This window comes from Oncorhynchus masou, chromosome 9 (genome assembly GCF_036934945.1).
Source record: "Oncorhynchus masou masou isolate Uvic2021 chromosome 9, UVic_Omas_1.1, whole genome shotgun sequence".
NCBI lineage: Eukaryota > Metazoa > Chordata > Actinopteri > Salmoniformes > Salmonidae > Oncorhynchus > Oncorhynchus masou.
The window spans coordinates 88,791,941-88,813,994 of NC_088220.1; the positions used below are offsets into that span (position 1 = coordinate 88,791,941).

Sequence of the window (22,054 nt, forward strand, 5' to 3'; positions counted from 1 at the left end):
AAACAAACTGCATAACTGCCCTGGTTTTTACCGGAGTTTTTGGTCACTGGCCGACACACAATACCCCATAATGTCGATGTTGGATTATGTTTTTCGAAATGAATAATAAATGAACAGCTGAAATAGCTTGAGTTAGTAAGTATTCAACCCCTTTGTTATGGCGAGCCTAAATAAGTTCAGGGGTAAAAATGTACTGATGTATATGTACATAATAAGTTGCATGGAATCACTCTGTGTGTTCAATATAGTGTTTAACATGATTTTTGAATTACTACCTCATCTCTGTACCCCACATACATATGTAAAGTCGAGCAGTGAATTTCAAACAGATTCAACCACAAAGACCAGGGAGGTTTTTCAATACCTCGCAACGAAGGGCACCTATTGGTAGATGGGTAAAAATGAAAAAAGCATACATTAAATATCACTTTGAAGGAAACCGCTCAGGGATTTCACCATGAGGCCAATGGCGACTTTTTAAAACAGTTACAGAGTTTAATGGCTGTGATGGGAGAAAGGTGAGGATGGATCAACAACATTGTAGTTTCTCCACAAAATTAACCTAAATGAAAAGAAGGAAGCCTGTAAAGAATACAAATATTCCAAAACACACACATTGTTTACAACAAGGCAAAGTAATACTGCAAAAAATGTGTCAAAGCAATTAACTTTTTTGTCCTCAATACAAAGTGTTATGTTTGGGGCAAATCCAATACAACACATTACTGAGTACCACTCTCATAGTGGTGGCTGCATCATGTTATGTGTATGCTTGTAATCATTAAGAACTATGGAGTTTTTCAGGATAAAAAAAAATAAACGTAGTGGAGTTAAGCCTAGTTAAGGAATGAATATGTGTAATAGCTATATGGGGGCTGAGTTGAAAAACTACAAACCTCAGATTTCCCACTTCCTGTTTTGGATATTTTCTCAGGTTTGTCACTGCCATATGAGTTCTGTTATACTCACAGACATCATTCAAACAGGTTTAGAAAATTCTGGGTGTTTTCTATCCAAATGTACTAATCATATGCATATTCTAGCTTTTACGGCTGAGTAGCAGGCAGCTTAATTTGGTCACGTTTTTCATCCAAGCTACCCAATACATTGTCAAAATTAGATTGGAGTCTTTTGTTAAGACATATAGCTAGCTAGCTGAACAATGGACCATAATCACAACTCATGACATTACTACCCTGCATGAATCTGCAGGTAGCTAACCAACTAGGTTCTATGGCTGTAACTAGTCAAGAAAATGTGTCTGCGATACGAAGAATAAGATCATATACATAATGCTAGCTAGCAACCCAGCCAGCTAACATTAGCTAGCAACCCAGCCAGCTAACATTAGCTAGCAACCCAGCCAGCTAACATTAGCTAGCAACCCAGCCAGCTAACAGTAGCTAGCTAGCCAGCCAGCTAACGTTAGCTAGCTAACAGTACACTTAAAATGAAACCACTTTCTGCCAAAATTAGAAACATGTAATATCTGAGAATCTTCCTGTATATATCCATGTTATTACCTGGTACTTTCTGTATATAGCCATGTTATTACCTGGTACTTCCTGTATATAGCCATGTTATTACCTGGTACTTCCTGTATATAGCCATGTTATTACCTGGTACTTCCTGTATATAGCCATGTTATTACCTAGTACTTCCTGTATATAGCCATGTTATTACCTGGTACTCCCTGTATATAGCCATGTTATTACACGGTACCCTTGCACATCAACTCAGTACTGGTACTTCTTGTATATAGCCATGTTATTACCTGGTACGTCCTATGTATAGCCATGTTATTACCTGGTACGTCCTGTGTATAGCCATGTTATTACCTGGTACCTCCTGTATATAGCCATGTTATTACCTGGTACTTCCTGTATATAGCCATGTTATTACCTGGTACTTCCTGTATATAGCCATGTTATTACATGGTACTTCCTGTATATAGCCATGTTATTACCTGGTACGTCCTGTGTATAGCCATGTTATTACCTGGTACGTCCTGTGTATAGCCATGTTATTACCTGGTACCTCCTGTATATAGCCATGTTATTACCTGGTACTTCCTGTATATAGCCATGTTATTACATGGTACTTCCTGTATATAGCCATGTTATTACCTGGTACTTCCCTTATATAGCCATGTTATTACCTGGTACTTCCTGTATATAGCCATGCTATTACCTGGTACTCCCTGTATATAGCCATGTTATTACATGGTACCCTTGCACATCAACTCAGTACTGGTACTTCCTGTATATAGCCATGTTATTACCTGGTACTTCCTATATATAGCCATGCTATTACCTGGTAACCCTGCACATCAACTCAGTACTGGTACTTCCTGTATATAGCCATGTTATTCCTGGTACTTCCTGTATATAGCCATGTTATTACCTGGTACTTCCTATATATAGCCATGCTATTACCTGGTACCCCTGCACATCAACTCAGTACTGGTACTTCCTGTATATAGCCATGTTATTCCTGGTACTTCCTGTATATAGCCATGTTATTACCTGGTACTTCCTGTATATAGCCATGTTATTCCTGGTACTTCCTGTATATAGCCATGTTATTACCTGGTACTTCCTGTATATAGCCATGTTATTGTTATTTTGTTATGTTATTTTTACTCATTATTGTTATTTGTTATTCACTGTGTAATTATTCTGTGTCGCCATTTCAATGTATTATTTGATATCTATATGTTTAAAGCTGCAATATGTAACTTTGAGCGACCTAATTCACATAGAAATATGGGTTATAGATCTGTCGTTCTCATTGAATGCAAGTCTGAGACACATTTGACAGAAGTTTTTTCTTTCTTTTTTGTCTCTCCATGTTTTCGTATCCAAACTGTTTTTCATGTTCTAGTAAAAAGAACAGAAGTTTCTGGTCGTGTGTGTGTGTGCCCGACCCTTGGACCGTGCCTCCAGCCATTCAGAGAAGGGAAACTGAATATATCTTAGCATCAGCAGGGTTCACTGTGTCACAGGGTTCACTGGCAGCCTTGTGTCTGTGGTGTGAATGGTTTTGTGTTCCATATTATTTACTGAAGTAGGCCTAGCTAGTTGGGGAAATGTTGGCGTATGACTCAATATGTTTCCCTAATTAGGTAAATATACTATCTTACTGTGTGAGAAAACAAGAGTCAGAGGGAGAGAGGTGGGCTAATGATAGAGAGAGAGAGATATTGCTGGAGAGTGTTTATTATCTACTTCACTAGAGAGAGAGAAGAGACATGGCTCTCATGAGAAGACAGGCTATGTGCTCACTGCCCACAAACTGAGCTGCACTTCCTAACCTCCTGCCAAACGTATGACCATATTAGAGATACATATTTCCCTCAGATTACACAGACTCACAAAGAACCCAATTTTGATAAACTCCCATATCTACTGGTTTAAATACCACAGTGTGCCATCACAGCAACACGATTTGTAACCTGTTGCCACAAGAAAAGGTCAACCATTTCTGTTAATTTATTTTCCCTTTTGTACTTGAACTATTTGCACATCATTACAACACTGTATATAGACATATGACATTTGAAATGTAAAGATACATTTCCCATGCCAATAGAACTCAATAAATTGAGAGGTGTAGGGAGAGAGCACTGTAGATAGTGGAGTGTTTGTGGTTAGCAGACTGCGGTGGAGTGTTTGTGGTTAGCAGACTGTGCTGTGGAGTGTTTGTGGTTAGCAGACTGTGCGGTGTGGAGTGTTTGTGGTTAGCGGTGTTTGTGGTTAGCAGACTGTGCGGTGGAGTGTTTGTGGTTAGCAGACTGTGCTGTGGAGTGTTTGTGGTTAGCAGACTGTGGTTAGCAGACTGTGCTGTGGAGTGTTTGTGGTTAGCAGACTGTGCGGTAGAGTGTTTGTGGTTAGCAGACTGTGCTGTGGAGTGTTTGTGGTTAGCAGACTGTGCTGTGGAGTGTTTGTGGTTAGCAGACTGTGCTGTGGAGTGTTTGTGGTTAGCAGACTGTGCTGTGGAGTGTTTGTGGTTAGCAGACTGTGCGGTGTGGAGTGTTTGTGGTTAGCAGACTGTGCTGTAGAGTGTTTGTGGTTAGCGGTGTTTGTGGTTAGCAGACTGTGCTGTGGAGTGTTTGTGGTTAGCAGACTGTGCGGTAGAGTGTTTGTGGTTAGCAGACTGTGCGGTAGAGTGTTTGTGGTTAGCAGACTGTGCGGTAGAGTGTTTGTGGTTAGCAGACTGTGGTTAGCAGACTGTGCTGTGGAGTGTTTGTGGTTAGCAGACTGTGCGGTAGAGTGTTTGTGGTTAGCGGACTGTGCGGTAGAGTGTTTGTGGTTAGCAGACTGTGCGGTAGAGTGTTTGTGGTTAGCAGACTGTGCGGTAGAGTGTTTGTGGTTAGCAGACTGTGCGGTAGAGTGTTTGTGGTTAGCAGACTGTGCTGTGGAGTGTTTGTGGTTAGCAGACTGTGCGGTAGAGTGTTTGTGGTTAGCAGACTGTGCGGTGGAGTGTTTGTGGTTAGCAGACTGTGGTTAGCAGACTGCGCGGTGGAGTGTTTGTGGTTAGCAGACTGTGCTGTGGAGTGTTTGTGGTTAGCAGACTGTGCGGTGTGGACTAGAGAACACTGCTGGCCCCTCCCACCAGCCAAACCCCTCTCACTCTCTCCCTTAACCCGCTAAGATCGATGTCCGCACCCCGCTGAAATCTACTTAGCACGAAAATCTTCTGTAGTGTCCAAACGGTTTGGCCTCCAAGCTTTTATGACACCTCAATGGAAAGATGAGACTTTCACGAACGCGATGGTGTTCTTGGGACTCGTACTCGTCTGAAATCAGTACAGCTGATCTGCCAATTTCTGTCTGTAGCATCTGAACAGTTTGGGCTGCACCATCTGTGGAAAGGTGAAACTCTCACCAACTCGTACGTATCTGTTGTTTTGCTTTAGGTCACCTACAGGCCTCACAAGTGGACGATCTGTAGTGAATCTGTTATTCAATGTGTTTCTATTGGCTAATAGCAGTAAGGACTATCTGTTATTCAATGTGTTTCTATTGGCTAATAGCAGTAAGGACTATCTGTTATTCAATGTGTTTCTATGGGCTAATAGCAGTAAGGACTATCTGTTATTCAATGTGTTTCTATGGGCTAATAACAGTAAGGACTATCTGTTATTCAATGTGTTTCTATGGGCTAATAGCAGTAAGGAATATCTGTTATTCAATGTGTTTCTATTGGCTAATAGCAGTAAGGACTATCTGTTGTTCAATATGTTTCTAATAGCAGTAAGGACTATCTGTTATTCAATGCGTTTCTATTGGCTATTAGCAGTAAGGGCAAATACACATTTTCATCAAATAATTGTTTTATATTTTTAGTTTGATATTTATTTAGAGCTAACTTTTAATTTGGAGATCAAATGTTTTATCGGAGGTGACAGTGCAGAATGTCACCTTTCATTTGAGGGTAAAAATCAATACTGTTACATATCACCATTTTATTTTTGGGACGATATTATATTGATAATGAATCCAATTATCGATTTTTGTAAAAAAAAATATATATATAGATATAAAAGTATAAATCTAAATATATACAGAGCCTTTGGAAAGTAATTCAGAGCCTTATGACTTTTTCCACATTTTGTTACTGCCTTATTCTAAATGTGTTATTTAATCTACACACAATACCCCATAATGACAAAGCGAAAACGGGTTTTTAGAAATGTTAGCAAATTTATTAGAAACGGAAATACCCTTATTTATATAAGTATTCAGACCCCTTTGCTGTGAGACTCGAAATTGAGCTCAGGTGCATCCTGTTTCTATTGATCATCCTTGATGTTTCTACAACTAAATTCCCACTCTGGCCCTCATACCATCGCGGTCACCTAATCACCCCCAGTTTACAATGGGCTTACTCACCCCCCCCCTCCTCTCCACATGTAACTATTCCCCAGGACGTTGCTGTAAATTAGAATGTGTTCTCAGTCAACTTACCTGGTTAAAAAAACCAACCTGTTTGGACACGATTTGGAAAGGCACGCACCTGTCTTTATAAGGTCCCACAGTTTACAGTGCATATCAGAGCAAAAACCAGCACATGTCAGAGCAAAAACCAAGCCGCGAGGTTGAAGGAATCATCCGTAGAGCTCCGAGACAGGATTGTGTCGAGGTACAGATCTGGGGAAGGGTACCAAAACATTTCTGCAGCATTGAAGGACACAGTAGCCTCCATCACTCTTAAATGGAAGAAGTTTGGAACCAACAAGACTCTTCCCAGAGCTGGCCGCCCGACTAAACTGAGCAATCGGGGGAGAAGGGCCTTGGTCAGTGAGGGGACCAAGAACCTGATGGTCACTTTGACAGAGCTTCAGAGTTCCTCTGTGGAGATGGGAGAACCTTCCTGAAGGACAACCATCTCTGCAGCACTCCACCAATCAGGCCTTTATGGTAGGGCGGCCAGGCGGATGCCCCTCCTCAGTAAAAGGCACATGACAGCCTGCTTGGAGTTAGCCTGAGTCCTTTAGGTGTCTTTTGGCAATGAGAAACAAGATTCTCTGGTCTGATGAAACCAAGATGTGACGCTTGGCATTCAGGCCAAAGAGTTCAATCTGGAGGAAACATGGCACCATCCCGACAGTGAAGCATGGTGGTGGCAGCATCATACTGTGGGGATGTTTTTCACCAGCAGGGACTGGGAGATTAGTCAGGATCGAGGGAAAGATGAACGGAGGAAAGTACAGAGAGATCCTTGATGAAAACCTTTTCCAGAGCGCTCAGGATCTCAAACTGAGGGCAAAGGTTCACCTTCCAACAGGACAATGGCCCAAAGCACACAGCCAAGGCAACGCAGGAGTGGCTTTGGGACAAGTCTCTGAATGTCCTTGAGTGGCCCGGACTTGAATCCGATCAAACATTTCTTGAAAGACCTGAAAAAAAGCTGTGTAGCGACACTCCCGATCCAACCTGACAGAGCTTGAGAGGATCTGCAGAGAAGAATGGGAGAAACTCTCCAAATACAGGTGTGTCAAGCTTGTAGTGTCATACCCAAGAAGACTTGAGGCTGTAATCACTGTCAAAGGTGCTTCAACAAAGTACTGAGTAAAGGGTTTGAAAACTTATGTAAATGTGATATTTCATTTTTAATTGATTTAATTTTATAAATCAGCTAAAATTTCTGCAAACCAGTTTTTGTATTGTCATAATGGTGTATTGTGTGTAGATTTGAGAGGGGGGAAACAATTTAATCAATTTTAGAATAAGGCAGTAATGTAACAAAATGTAGAAAAAGTCAAGGGGTCTGAATACTTTCTGAAGGCACTGTTTATATACAGCACCAGTCAAACGTTTGGACACCTGCACATTGAAGGGTTTTTGTTTATTTTTACTGTGTTCTGCATTGTAGAATAGTAGTGAAGTCATAAACACTAGGAAACATTTTACATTTACGTCATTTAGCAGACGCTCTTATCCAGAGCGACTTACAAATTGGTGAATTCACCTTCTGACATCCAGTGGAACAGCCACTTTACATTAGTGCATCTAAATCATTAAGGGGGGGGGGGTGAGAAGGATTACTTATCCTATCCTAGGTATTCCTTGAAGAGGTGGGGTTTCAGGTGTCTCCGGAAGGTGGTGATTGACTCGAATGAAATAACACATAACCAAATCATGTAGTAACCAAAAAAGTGTTAAAATCTAAATATATTTCAGATTCTTCAAAGTAGCCACCCTCTTTGCCTTGATGACAGCGTTGCACACTTTTTTTGGATACTACAATGTAGGAAAAAATCAATAAAAACCCTTCAATGTGCAGGTGTCCAAACTGTTGACTGGTACTGTAAGTTACAGCCTATAAAAAGGTCGTATTTTTCATCTTGTTCTCCAACATGTTTTCAGCACTTTTATTTCTGTGATCTAAACCAGTTTTCTGTTTTTATTTCCATGATCTAAACTAGTTTTCTGTTTTTATTTCTGTGATCTAAACTAGTTTTCTGTTTTTATTTCCGTGATCTAAACCAGTTTTCTGTTTTTATTTCCGTGACCTAAACTAGTTTTCTTATGCTCCCTCTCGTCATTCTGCAGCATGTACATATATTGAGCAATATGTTTGGAACATCAAATCACTAAATTCCAGTATCCAATCACAATACACCTACAGTGCCTTCAGGTTATGTATTTATTTATTTATTTATTATTTTTTAAATGAAAAGATGAAATGTCTTGAGTCAATAAGTATTCCACCCGTTTGTTATGGCAAGCCTAAATTAGTTCAGAAGTAAAAATTTGCTTAACAAATCGCATGAGTTGCATGGATAATAGAGTTTAACATGATTTGTGAATGACTACCTCATCTCTGTAACCCACACGTACAATTATTTGTAAGGTCCCTCAGTCCAGCAGTGAATTTCACACAGATTGAACCACAAAGACCAGGGAGCTTTTCCAATACCTCACAAAGAAAAGCACCTATTGGTAGATAGAAAAAGCAGACATTGAATATCCATTTCAGCATGGTGAAGTTATTAATTACACTTTAGATGGTGTATCAACACACCCAGTCACTACAAAGATACAGGTGTCCTGCCTAACTCAGTTGCCAGAGAGGAAGGAAACTGCTCAGGGATTTCACCATGAGGCTAATGGTGACTTTAAAACAGTTACAGAGTTAAATGGCTGTGATAGGAGAAAACTGAGGATGGATCAACAACATTGAAGTTACTCCACAATACTAACCTAAATGGCAGAGTGAAAAGAAGGAAGCCTGTACAGAATACAAATATTCCAAAACATCCTGTTTGCAACAAGGCACCAAAGTAATACTGCAAAAAATGTGGCAAAGCAATTCACCTTTTGTCCTCAATACAAAGTGTTATGTTTGGGGCAAATCCAATGCAACACATTACTGAGTACCACTCTCATAGTGGTGGCTGCATCATGTCATGTGTATGCTTGTAATTGTTAAGGACTGGAGAGTTTTTCAGGAAAGAAAATGTTAAACACAGGCAAAATCCTAGAGGTAAACCTGGTTCAGTCTGCTTTCCACAAGACACTGGGAGATGAATTCACCTTTCAGCAATAACCTAAAACACAAAGCCAAATCTACACTGGAGTTGCTTACCAAGAAGACAGTGAATGTTCCGTCTTAAATCTACTTGATAGTTTATAGTTTTCTAGCAATTAGGTCTGACCCCATTTAGTCAACTTGTCGATTATTTTGTCGCCCGAGATGTTTTTCGTTAAGCGGTTGCAAATATATATATTTTGTCATGGCACACGAGACACATGGAAAAACTAGATTTGTACGCCCCAGATATTTCTATTAGAGCAAAAAAAAACACTTTCAATATAAAACGCAAATGATTTAAATCAAAAAGCATAGTGTGCATTTTGAAGATGCTAATGTGACCTCTAACCTCTTTCCCCTCCAGGTTATTCTGTGGTCAGTGAAGAGTCAAGGAGCAGCAGCAGCAATATGCTCCAGTGTGTCAGCTGAGACATGGACTGAGGTGAGTGAACTGAACCCAGCCATGGTCATACATGTTGGTCATACCAATTTGAAGTTCAAGACGAGCGGTAAGAGGATGTAACGATTCACAGATACGCGCATCAGTCCCCCGGTTCAAATGTTTAACATGTGAGTGTTTCGATCCGCTGAACCCCAAAAGGATCCAAATGTCGCGTCGGTCAAAAAAAAATGCTTTGCTGAAATTACCTCTCATCTTGTGAGAACTGCATTGTGTCAAACTGAACTGTTGCCAATCATTGATCTACACGTTTACTGCCCCCAGGTGGTGAAGGTAGGAAACAACACCTCCACTTCCTAAACACTGGGGCCCCACAAGGGTGTGTGCTCAGCCCCCTCCTGTACTCCCTGTTCACCCATGTCTGCGTAGCCACACATGCCTCCAACTCAATCATCAAGTTTGCAGACGACACAACAGTTATAGACCTGATTACCAAAAATGACTAGACCGCCTACGGGGAGGAGGTGAGGGCCCTGGGAGAGTGGTGTAAGGAAAATAACCTCTCCCTCAATGTCAACAAAATGAAGGAGATGATCGTGGACTTCAGGAAACAGCCGTGTCCACGTCGACGGGACTGCAGTAGAGAAGGTGGAAAGCTTCGAAGTTCCTCTGCGTCCACCCACACAGACAGTCTGAATGGTCCACCCACACCGACGATCTGAATGGTCCACCCACACAGACAGTCTGAATGGTCCACCCACACCGACGATCTGAATGGTCCACCCACACCGACGATCTGAATGGTCCATCCACACCGATGATCTGAATGGTCCACCCACACAGACGATCTGATTGGTCCACCCACACAGACGATCTGATTGGTCCACCCACACAGACGGTGTGGCTGTATCACCGCCTGGTACGGCAACTGCACCACCTTACAACCGTAAGGCTCTCCAGAGGGTAGTGAGGTCTGCACAATGCATCACCAGGGGCAAACGACCTGCCCTCCCTCCTACACCACCCGATGTCACAGGAAGGCCATAAAGATCATCAAGGACAACAACCACCCGAGCCACTGCCTATTCACCCCGCTATCATCCAGAAGGCGAGGTCAGTACAGGTGCATCAAAGCTGGGACCGAGAGACTGAAAACAGCTTCTATCTCAAGGCCATCAGACTGTTAAACAGCCATCACTAGCCGGCCTCCACCCGGTTACTCAACCCTGCACCTTAGAGGCTGCTGCCCTATATACATAGACATGGAATCACTGGTCACTTTAATAAAGTTTATATGCTGCTTTGCTCATCTCATATGTACATACTGTATTCGGTTCAACTGTATTTAGTCAATGCCACTCCAACATTGCTCGTCTTAATATTTTTAACCCCCGTTTTCTCCCCAATTTCGTGGTATCCAATTGGTATCCAATCACTGCAACTCCCGTATGGACTCAGGAGAGGTGAAGGTCGAGAGCAATGCGTCCTCCGAAACACAACCCAACCTAGCCGCACTGCTTCTTGACACAATGTCCATCCAACCCGGAAGCCAGCCAATGTGTCAGAGGAAACACCGTACACCTGGCGACCTGGTCAGCGTGCACTGCGCCTGGCCCTCCACAGGTGTCGCTAGAGCGCGATGAGACAAGGGATATCCCTGCCGACCAAACCCTCCCTACCCCAGACGACGCTAGGACAATTGTGTGCCGCCACATGGGCCTCCCGGTCGCGGCCGGCTGCGACAGAGCCCGGGCTCGAACCCAGAATCTCTGGTGGCACAGCTAGCACTGCGATGCAGCACCTTAGACCACTGCGCCGCCCGGGAGGACCAGCTCGTCCTAATATTTATGCATTTCTTAACTCCATTCTTTTACTTTTAGGTTTGTGTGTATTTTTGTCAATTGTTGGATATTACTGCACTGTTACGAGCCTGTTAGTTCCCGAGCCTGTTAGTTCCCGAGCCTGTTAGTTCCCGAGCCTGTTAGTTTCTGAGTCTGTTAGTTCCCGAGCCTGTTAGTTCCCGAGCCTGTTAGTTTCTGAGTCTGTTAGTTCCCGAGCCTGTTAGTTCCCGAGCCTGTTAGTTTCTGAGTCTGTTAGTTCCCGAGCCTGTTAGTTCCCGAGCCTGTTAGTTTCTGAGTCTGTTAGTTCCCGAGCCTGTTAGTTCCCGAGCCTGTTAGTTCCCGAGCCTGTTAGTTCCCGAGCCTGTTAGTTCCCGAGCCTGTTAGTTTCTGAGCCTGTTAGTTCCCGAGTCTGTTAGTTCCCGAGTCTGTTAGTTCCCGAGTCTGTTAGTTCCCGAGCCTGTTAGTTCCCGAGCCTGTTAGTTCCCGAGCCTGTTAGTTCCCGAGCCTGTCAGTTCCCGAGCCTGTTAGTTCCCGAGCCTGTTAGTTCGAGTCTGTTAGCCTGTTAGTTCCCGAGCCGTTAGTTCCCGAGCCTGTTAGTTCCCGAGCCTGTTAGTTCCCGAGCCTGTTAGTTCCCGAGCCTGTTAGTTCCCGAGCCTGTTAGTTCCCGAGCCTGTTAGTTCCCGAGCCTGTTAGTTCCCGAGCCTGTTAGTTCCCGAGCCTGTTAGTTCCCGAGCCTGTTAGTTCCCGAGCCCGAGCCTGTTAGTTCCCGAGCCCGAGCCTGTTAGTTCCCGAGCCTGTTAGTTCCCGAGCCTGTTAGTTCCCGAGCCTGTTAGTTCCCGAGCCTGTTAGTTCCCGAGCCTGTTAGTTCCCGAGCCTGTTAGTTCCCGAGCCTGTTAGTTCCCGAGCCTGTTAGTTCCCGAGCCTGTTAGTTCCCGAGCCTGTTAGTTCCCGAGCCTGTTAGTTCCCGAGCCTGTTAGTTCCCGAGCCTGTTAGTTCCCGAGCCTGTTGTTAGCCTGTTAGTTCCCTGAGCCTGTTAGTTTCTGAGCCTGTTAGTTCTGAGCCTGTTAGTTCCCGAGCCTGTTAGTTCCCGAGCCTGTTAGTTCCCGAGCCTGTTAGTTTCTGAGCCTGTTAGTTTCTGAGCCTGTTAGTTTCTGAGCCTGTTAGTTCCCGAGCCTGTTAGTTCCCGAGCCTGTTAGTTCCCGAGCCTGTTAGTTCCCGAGCCTGTTAGTTCCCGAGCCTGTTAGTTCCCGAGCCTGTTAGTTCCCGAGCCTGTTAGTTCCCGAGCCTGTTAGTTCCCGAGCCTGTTAGTTCCCGAGCCTGTTAGTTCTGAGCCTGTTAGTTCCCGAGCCTGTTGGTTCCCGAGCCTGTTGGTTCCCGAGCCTGTTAGTTCCCGAGCCTGTTAGTTCCCGAGCCTGTTAGTTCCCGCCTGTTAGTTCCCTGAGCCTGTTAGTTTCTGAGCCTGTTAGTTCCCGAGCCTGTTAGTTCCCGAGCCTGTTAGTTCCCGAGCCTGTTAGTTTCTGAGCCTGTTAGTTCCCGAGCCTGTTAGTTCCCGAGCCTGTTAGTTCCCGAGCCTGTTAGTTCCCGAGCCTGTTAGTTCCCGAGCCTGTTAGTTCCCGAGCCTGTTAGTTCCCGAGTCTGTTAGTTCCCGAGCCTGTTAGTTCCCGAGCCTGTTAGTTCCCGAGCCTGTTAGTTCCCGAGCCTGTTAGTTCTGAGCCTGTTAGTTCTGAGCCTGTTAGTTCCCGAGCCTGTTAGTTCCCGAGCCTGTTAGTTCCCGAGCCTGTTAGTTCCCGAGCCTGTTAGTTTCTGAGCCTGTTAGTTCCTGAGCCTGCTAGTTCCCGAGCCTGTTGGTTCCCGAGCCTGTTGGTTCCCGAGCCTGTTAGTTCCCGAGCCTGTTAGTTCCCGAGCCTGTTAGTTCCCGAGCCTGTTAGTTTCTGAGCCTGTTAGTTCCCGAGCCTGTTAGTTTCTGAGCCTGTTAGTTCCCGAGCCTGTTAGTTCCTGAGCCTGTTAGTTCCCGAGCCTGTTAGTTCCCGAGCCTGTTAGTTCCCGAGCCTGTTAGTTCCCGAGCTTGTTAGTTCCCGAGCCTGTTAGTTCCCGAGCCTGTTAGTTCTGAGCCTGTTAGTTCCCGAGCCTGTTAGTTCTGAGCCTGTTAGTTCCCGAGCCTGTTAGTTCCCGAGCCTGTTAGTTCCCGAGCCTGTTAGTTCCCGAGCCTGTTAGTTCCCGAGCCTGTTAGTTCCCGAGCCTGTTAGTTCCCGAGCCTGTTAGTTCCCGAGCCTGTTAGTTCCCGAGCCTGTTAGTTCCCGAGCCTGTTAGTTTCTGAGCCTGTTAGTTCCCGAGCCTGTTAGTTCTGAGCCTGTTAGTTCCCGAGCCTGTTAGTTTCTGAGCCTGTTAGTTCCCGAGCCTGTTAGTTCCCGAGCCTGTTAGTTCCCGAGCCTGTTAGTTCCCGAGCCTGTTAGTTCCCGAGCCTGTTAGTTTCTGAGCCTGTTAGTTCCCGAGCCTGTTAGTTTCTGAGCCTGTTAGTTCCCGAGCCTGTTAGTTCCCGAGCCTGTTAGTTCCCGAGCCTGTTAGTTCCCGAGCCTGTTAGTTTCTGAGCCTGTTAGTTTCTGAGCCTGTTAGTTCCCGAGCCTGTTAGTTCCCGAGCCTGTTAGTTCCCGAGCCTGTTAGTTCCCGAGCCTGTTAGTTTCCGAGCCTGTTAGTTCCTGAGCCTGTTAGTTTCTGAGCCTGTTAGTTCCCGAGCCTGTTAGTTCCCGAGCCTGTTAGTTCCCGAGCCTGTTAGTTCCCGAGCCTGTTAGTTTCTGAGTCTGTTAGTTCCCGAGCCTGTTAGTTCCCGAGCCTGTTAGTTCCCGAGCCTGTTAGTTCCCGAGTCTGTTAGTTCCCGAGCCTGTTAGTTCCCGAGCCTGTTAGTTCCCGAGCCTGCTAGTTCCCGAGCCTGTTAGTTCCCGAGCCTGTTAGTTCCCGAGCCTGTTAGTTCCCGAGCCTGTTAGTTCCCGAGTCTGTTAGTTCCCGAGCCTGTTAGTTCCCGAGCCTGTTAGTTCCCGAGCCTGCTAGTTCCCGAGCCTGTTAGTTCCCGAGCCTGTTAGTTCCCGAGCCTGTTAGTTCCCGAGCCTGTTAGTTCCCGAGCCTGTTAGTTCCCGAGCCTGTTAGTTCCCGAGCCTGTTAGTTCCCGAGCCTGTTAGTTCCCGAGCCTGTTAGTTTCCGAGCCTGTTAGTTCCTGAGCCTGTTAGTTTCTGAGCCTGTTAGTTTCTGAGTCTGTTAGTTTCTGAGCCTGTTAGTTCCCGAGCCTGTTAGTTTCCGAGCCTGTTAGTTCCTGAGCCTGTTAGTTTCTGAGCCTGTTAGTTTCTGAGTCTGTTAGTTTCTGAGCCTGTTAGTTCCCGAGCCTGTTAGTTCCCGAGCCTGTCGGTTCCCGAGCCTGTCAGTTCCCGAGCCTGTCAGTTCCCGAGCCTGTAGGTTCCCGAGCCTGTTAGTTTCTGAGCCTGTTAGTTCCCGAGCCTGTTAGTTCCCGAGCCTGTTAGTTCCCGAGCCTGTTAGTTCCCGAGCCTGTTGGTTCCCGAGCCTGTCGGTTCCCGAGCCTGTCAGTTCCCGAGCCTGTTGGTTCCCGAGCCTGTTAGTTTCTGAGCCTGTTAGTTCCCGAGCCTGTTAGTTCCCGAGCCTGTTAGTTCCCGAGCCTGTTAGTTCCCGAGCCTGTTGGTTCCCGAGCCTGTCGGTTCCCGAGCCTGTTAGTTTCTGAGCCTGTTAGTTCCCGAGCCTGTTGGTTTCTGAGCCTGTTAGTTCCCGAGCCTGTTGGTTCCCGAGCCTGTTAGTTTCTGAGCCTGTTAGTTCCCGAGCCTGTTGGTTCCCGAGCCTGTTAGTTCCCGAGCCTGTTAGTTCCTGAGCCTGTTAGTTCCCGAGCCTGTTAGTTCCCGAGCCTGTTAGTTCCCGAGCCTGTTAGTTCCCGAGCCTGTTAGTTCCCGAGCCTGTTAGTTCCCGAGCCTGTTAGTTCCCGAGCCTGTTAGTTCCCGAGCCTGTTAGTTCCCGAGCCTGTTAGTTCCCGAGCCTGTTAGTTCCCGAGCCTGTTAGTTCCCGAGCCTGTTAGTTCCCGAGCCTGTTAGTTTCTGAGCCTGTTAGTTTCTGAGCCTGTTAGTTCCCGAGCCTGTTAGTTCCCGAGCCTGTTAGTTCCCGAGCCTGTTAGTTCCCGAGCCTGTTAGTTTCTGAGCCTGTTAGTTTCTGAGCCTGTTAGTTCCCGAGCCTGTTAGTTCCCGAGCCTGTTAGTTTCTGAGCCTGTTAGTTCCCGAGCCTGTTAGTTTCTGAGCCTGTTAGTTCCCGAGCCTGTTAGTTTCTGAGCCTGTTAGTTCCCGAGCCTGTTAGTTTCTGAGCCTGTTAGTTTCTGAGTCTGTTAGTTCCCGAGCCTGTTAGTTTCTGAGCCTGTTAGTTTCTGAGTCTGTTAGTTCCCGAGCCTGTTAGTTCCCGAGCCTGTTAGTTCCCGAGCCTGTTAGTTCCCGAGCCTGTTAGTTTCTGAGCCTGTTAGTTCCGAGCCTGTTAGTTTCTGAGCCTGTTAGTTCCCGAGCCTGTTAGTTCCCGAGCCTGTTAGTTCCCGAGCCTGTTAGTTCCCGAGCCTGTTAGTTCCCGAGCCTGTTAGTTCCCGAGTCTGTTAGTTCCCGAGTCTGTTAGTTCCCGAGCCTGTTAGTTCCCGAGCCTGTTAGTTCCCGAGCTTGTTAGTTCCCGAGCCTGTTAGTTCCCGAGCCTGTTAGTTCCCGAGCCTGTTAGTTCCCGAGCCTGTTAGTTCCCGAGCCTGTTAGTTCCCGAGCCTGTTAGTTCCCGAGCCTGTTAGTTCCCGAGCCTGTTAGTTCCCGAGCCTGTTAGTTCCCGAGCCTGTTAGTTTCTGAGTCTGTTAGTTCCCGAGCCTGTTAGTTCCCGAGCCTGTTAGTTCCCGAGCCTGTTAGTTCCCGAGCCTGTTAGTTCCCGAGCCTGTTAGTTCCCGAGCCTGTTAGTTCCCGAGCCTGTTAGTTTCTGAGCCTGTTAGTTTCTGAGCCTGTTAGTTTCTGAGTCTGTTAGTTCCCGAGCCTGTTAGTTCCCGAGCCTGTTAGTTCCCGAGCCTGTTAGTTTCCGAGCCTGTTAGTTTCTGAGCCTGTTAGTTTCTGAGCCTGTTAGTTTCTGAGCCTGTTAGTTCCCGAGCCTGTTAGTTCCCGAGCCTGTTAGTTTCTGAGCCTGTTAGTTCCCGAGCCTGTTAGTTCCCGAGCCTGTTAGTTTCTGAGTCTGTTAGTTCCCGAGCCTGTTAGTTTCTGAGCCTGTTAGTTCCCGAGCCTGTTAGTTCCCGAGCCTGTTAGTTCCCGAGCCTGTTAGTTCCCGAGCCTGTTAGTTCCTGAGCCTGTTAGTTCCCGAGCCTGTTAGTTCCCGAGCCTGTTAGTTCCCGAGCCTGTTAGTTCTGAGCCTGTTAGTTCCCGAGCCTGTTAGTTTCTGAGCCTGTTAGTTCCCGAGCCTGTTAGTTTCTGAGCCTGTTAGTTCCCGAGCCTGTTAGTTCCCGAGCCTGTTAGTTCCCGAGCCTGTTAGTTTCTGAGTCTGTTAGTTCCCGAGCCTGTTAGTTTCTGAGCCTGTTAGTTTCTGAGCCTGTTAGTTCCCGAGCCTGTTAGTTCCCGAGCCTGTTAGTTCCCGAGCCTGTTAGTTTCTGAGCCTGTTAGTTCCCGAGCCTGTTAGTTCTGAGCCTGTTAGTTTCTGAGTCTGTTAGTTCCCGAGTCTGTTAGTTCCCGAGCCTGTTAGTTCCCGAGCCTGTTAGTTCCGAGCCTGTTAGTTTCTGAGCCTGTTAGTTCCCGAGCCTGTTAGTTCCCGAGCCTGTTGGTTCCCGAGCCTGTTAGTTCCCGAGCCTGTTAGTTCCCGAGTCTGTTAGTTCCCGAGCCTGTTAGTTCCCGAGCCTGTTAGTTCCCGAGGCTGTTAGTTCCCGAGCCTGTCAGTTCCCGAGTCTGTTAGTTCCCGAGCCTGTCAGTTCCCGAGCCTGTTAGTTCCCGAGCCTGTTAGTTCCCGAGCCTGTTAGTTCCCGAGCCTGTTAGTTCCCGAGCCTGTTAGTTCCCGAGCCTGTTAGTTCCCGAGCCTGTTAGTTTCTGAGTCTGTTAGTTCCCGAGCCTGTTAGTTCCCGAGCCTGTTAGTTCCCGAGCCTGTTAGTTTCTGAGTCTGTTAGTTCCCGAGCCTGTTAGTTTCTGAGCCTGTTAGTTCCCGAGCCTGTTAGTTCCCGAGCCTGTTAGTTCCCGAGCCTGTTAGTTCCCGAGCCTGTTAGTTCCCGAGCCTGTTAGTTCCCGAGTCTGTTAGTTCCCGAGCCTGTTAGTTCCCGAGCCTGTTAGTTCCCGAGCCTGTTAGTTCCCGAGCCTGTTAGTTTCCGAGCCTGTTAGTTCCCGAGCCTGTTAGTTCCCGAGCCTGTTAGTTCCCGAGCCTGTTAGTTCCCGAGCCTGTTAGTTCCCGAGCCTGTTAGTTCCCGAGCCTGTTAGTTCCCGAGTCTGTTAGTTCCCGAGCCTGTTAGTTCCCGAGCCTGTTAGTTCCCGAGCCTGTTAGTTCCCGAGCCTGTTAGTTCTGAGCCTGTTAGTTCTGAGCCTGTTAGTTCCCGAGCCTGTTAGTTCCCGAGCCTGTTAGTTCCCGAGCCTGTTAGTTCCCGAGCCTGTTAGTTTCTGAGCCTGTTAGTTCCTGAGCCTGCTAGTTCCCGAGCCTGTTGGTTCCCGAGCCTGTTGGTTCCCGAGCCTGTTAGTTCCCGAGCCTGTTAGTTCCCGAGCCTGTTAGTTCCCGAGCCTGTTAGTTTCTGAGCCTGTTAGTTCCCGAGCCTGTTAGTTTCTGAGCCTGTTAGTTCCCGAGCCTGTTAGTTCCTGAGCCTGTTAGTTCCCGAGCCTGTTAGTTCCCGAGCCTGTTAGTTCCCGAGCCTGTTAGTTCCCGAGCTTGTTAGTTCCCGAGCCTGTTAGTTCCCGAGCCTGTTAGTTCTGAGCCTGTTAGTTCCCGAGCCTGTTAGTTCTGAGCCTGTTAGTTCCCGAGCCTGTTAGTTCCCGAGCCTGTTAGTTCCCGAGCCTGTTAGTTCCCGAGCCTGTTAGTTCCCGAGCCTGTTAGTTCCCGAGCCTGTTAGTTCCCGAGCCTGTTAGTTCCCGAGCCTGTTAGTTCCCGAGCCTGTTAGTTCCCGAGCCTGTTAGTTTCTGAGCCTGTTAGTTCCCGAGCCTGTTAGTTCTGAGCCTGTTAGTTCCCGAGCCTGTTAGTTTCTGAGCCTGTTAGTTCCCGAGCCTGTTAGTTCCCGAGCCTGTTAGTTCCCGAGCCTGTTAGTTCCCGAGCCTGTTAGTTCCCGAGCCTGTTAGTTTCTGAGCCTGTTAGTTCCCGAGCCTGTTAGTTTCTGAGCCTGTTAGTTCCCGAGCCTGTTAGTTCCCGAGCCTGTTAGTTCCCGAGCCTGTTAGTTCCCGAGCCTGTTAGTTTCTGAGCCTGTTAGTTTCTGAGCCTGTTAGTTCCCGAGCCTGTTAGTTCCCGAGCCTGTTAGTTCCCGAGCCTGTTAGTTCCCGAGCCTGTTAGTTTCCGAGCCTGTTAGTTCCTGAGCCTGTTAGTTTCTGAGCCTGTTAGTTCCCGAGCCTGTTAGTTCCCGAGCCTGTTAGTTCCCGAGCCTGTTAGTTCCCGAGCCTGTTAGTTTCTGAGTCTGTTAGTTCCCGAGCCTGTTAGTTCCCGAGCCTGTTAGTTCCCGAGCCTGTTAGTTCCCGAGTCTGTTAGTTCCCGAGCCTGTTAGTTCCCGAGCCTGTTAGTTCCCGAGCCTGCTAGTTCCCGAGCCTGTTAGTTCCCGAGCCTGTTAGTTCCCGAGCCTGTTAGTTCCCGAGCCTGTTAGTTCCCGAGTCTGTTAGTTCCCGAGCCTGTTAGTTCCCGAGCCTGTTAGTTCCCGAGCCTGCTAGTTCCCGAGCCTGTTAGTTCCCGAGCCTGTTAGTTCCCGAGCCTGTTAGTTCCCGAGCCTGTTAGTTCCCGAGCCTGTTAGTTCCCGAGCCTGTTAGTTCCCGAGCCTGTTAGTTCCCGAGCCTGTTAGTTCCCGAGCCTGTTAGTTCCCGAGCCTGTTAGTTCCCGAGCCTGTTAGTTTCCGAGCCTGTTAGTTCCTGAGCCTGTTAGTTTCTGAGCCTGTTAGTTTCTGAGTCTGTTAGTTTCTGAGCCTGTTAGTTCCCGAGCCTGTTAGTTTCCGAGCCTGTTAGTTCCTGAGCCTGTTAGTTTCTGAGCCTGTTAGTTTCTGAGTCTGTTAGTTTCTGAGCCTGTTAGTTCCCGAGCCTGTTAGTTCCCGAGCCTGTCGGTTCCCGAGCCTGTCAGTTCCCGAGCCTGTCAGTTCCCGAGCCTGTTGGTTCCCGAGCCTGTTAGTTTCCGAGCCTGTTAGTTCCCGAGCCTGTTAGTTCCCGAGCCTGTTAGTTCCCGAGCCTGTTAGTTCCCGAGCCTGTTGGTTCCCGAGCCTGTCGGTTCCCGAGCCTGTTAGTTTCTGAGCCTGTTAGTTCCCGAGCCTGTTGGTTTCTGAGCCTGTTAGTTCCCGAGCCTGTTGGTTCCCGAGCCTGTTAGTTTCTGAGCCTGTTAGTTCCCGAGCCTGTTGGTTCCCGAGCCTGTTAGTTCCCGAGCCTGTTAGTTCCTGAGCCTGTTAGTTCCCGAGCCTGTTAGTTCCCGAGCCTGTTAGTTCCCGAGCCTGTTAGTTCCCGAGCCTGTTAGTTCCCGAGCCTGTTAGTTCCCGAGCCTGTTAGTTCCCGAGCCTGTTAGTTCCCGAGCCTGTTAGTTCCCGAGCCTGTTAGTTCCCGAGCCTGTTAGTTCCCGAGCCTGTTAGTTCCCGAGCCTGTTAGTTCCGAGCCTGTTAGTTTCTGAGCCTGTTAGTTTCTGAGCCTTTTAGTTCCCGAGCCTGTTAGTTCCCGAGCCTGTTAGTTCCCGAGCCTGTTAGTTCCCGAGCCTGTTAGTTTCTGAGCCTGTTAGTTTCTGAGCCTGTTAGTTCCCGAGCCTGTTAGTTCCCGAGCCTGTTAGTTTCTGAGCCTGTTAGTTCCCGAGCCTGTTAGTTTCTGAGCCTGTTAGTTCCCGAGCCTGTTAGTTTCTGAGCCTGTTAGTTCCCGAGCCTGTTAGTTTCTGAGCCTGTTAGTTTCTGAGTCTGTTAGTTCCCGAGCCTGTTAGTTTCTGAGCCTGTTAGTTTCTGAGTCTGTTAGTTCCCGAGCCTGTTAGTTCCCGAGCCTGTTAGTTCCCGAGCCTGTTAGTTCCCGAGCCTGTTAGTTTCTGAGCCTGTTAGTTCCCGAGCCTGTTAGTTTCTGAGCCTGTTAGTTCCCGAGCCTGTTAGTTCCCGAGCCTGTTAGTTCCCGAGCCTGTTAGTTTCTGAGTCTGTTAGTTCCCGAGCCTGTTAGTTTCTGAGCCTGTTAGTTCCCGAGCCTGTTAGTTTCTGAGCCTGTTAGTTTCTGAGCCTGTTAGTTTCTGAGTCTGTTAGTTCCCGAGCCTGTTAGTTCCCGAGCCTGTTAGTTCCCGAGCCTGTTAGTTCCCGAGCCTGTTAGTTCCCGAGCCTGTTAGTTCCCGAGCCTGTTAGTTCCCGAGCCTGTTAGTTCCCGAGCCTGTTAGTTTCTGAGCCTGTTAGTTCCCGAGCCTGTTAGTTCCCGAGCCTGTTAGTTCCCGAGCCTGTTAGTTCCCGAGCCTGTTAGTTCCCGAGTCTGTTAGTTCCCGAGTCTGTTAGTTCCCGAGCCTGTTAGTTCCCGAGCCTGTTAGTTCCCGAGATTGTTAGTTCCCGAGCCTGTTAGTTCCCGAGCCTGTTAGTTCCCGAGCCTGTTAGTTCCCGAGCCTGTTAGTTCCCGAGCCTGTTAGTTCCCGAGCCTGTTAGTTCCCGAGCCTGTTAGTTCCCGAGCCTGTTAGTTCCCGAGCCTGTTAGTTCCCGAGCCTGTTAGTTTCCGAGTCTGTTAGTTCCGAGCCTGTTAGTTCCCGAGCCTGTTAGTTCCCGAGCCTGTTAGTTCCCGAGCCTGTTAGTTCCCGAGCCTGTTAGTTCCCGAGCCTGTTAGTTCCCGAGCCTGTTAGTTTCTGAGCCTGTTAGTTTCTGAGCCTGTTAGTTTCTGAGTCTGTTAGTTCCCGAGCCTGTTAGTTCCCGAGCCTGTTAGTTCCCGAGCCTGTTAGTTTCTGAGCCTGTTAGTTTCTGAGCCTGTTAGTTTCTGAGCCTGTTAGTTTCTGAGCCTGTTAGTTCCCGAGCCTGTTAGTTCCCGAGCCTGTTAGTTTCTGAGCCTGTTAGTTCCCGAGCCTGTTAGTTCCCGAGCCTGTTAGTTTCTGAGTCTGTTAGTTCCCGAGCCTGTTAGTTTCTGAGCCTGTTAGTTCCCGAGCCTGTTAGTTCCCGAGCCTGTTAGTTCCCGAGCCTGTTAGTTCCCGAGCCTGTTAGTTCCTGAGCCTGTTAGTTCCCGAGCCTGTTAGTTCCCGAGCCTGTTAGTTCCGAGCCTGTTAGTTCTGAGCCTGTTAGTTCCCGAGCCTGTTAGTTTCTGAGCCTGTTAGTTCCCGAGCCTGTTAGTTCCCGAGCCTGTTAGTTCCCGAGCCTGTTAGTTCCCGAGCCTGTTAGTTCCCGAGCCTGTTAGTTTCTGAGTCTGTTAGTTCCCGAGCCTGTTAGTTTCTGAGCCTGTTAGTTTCTGAGCCTGTTAGTTCCCGAGCCTGTTAGTTCCCGAGCCTGTTAGTTCCCGAGCCTGTTAGTTTCTGAGCCTGTTAGTTCCCGAGCCTGTTAGTTTCTGAGCCTGTTAGTTCCCGAGCCTGTTAGTTCCCGAGCCTGTTAGTTCCCGAGCCTGTTAGTTCCCGAGCCTGTTAGTTCCCGAGCCTGTTAGTTTCTGAGCCTGTT

The 22,054-nt window shown here is 47.6% G+C and overlaps 1 protein-coding gene across 1 annotated transcript in view; it reads left to right on the forward strand.

Moving 5' to 3' along the window:
• Positions 1–22,054, forward strand: part of bcl9l (bcl9 like) — a 111,763-nt gene that overhangs the window by 41,249 nt on the left and 48,460 nt on the right. The window contains 1 exon segment of the mRNA XM_064975395.1: positions 9,404–9,481. The gene's annotated coding sequence lies outside the window, so the exon portion shown is untranslated.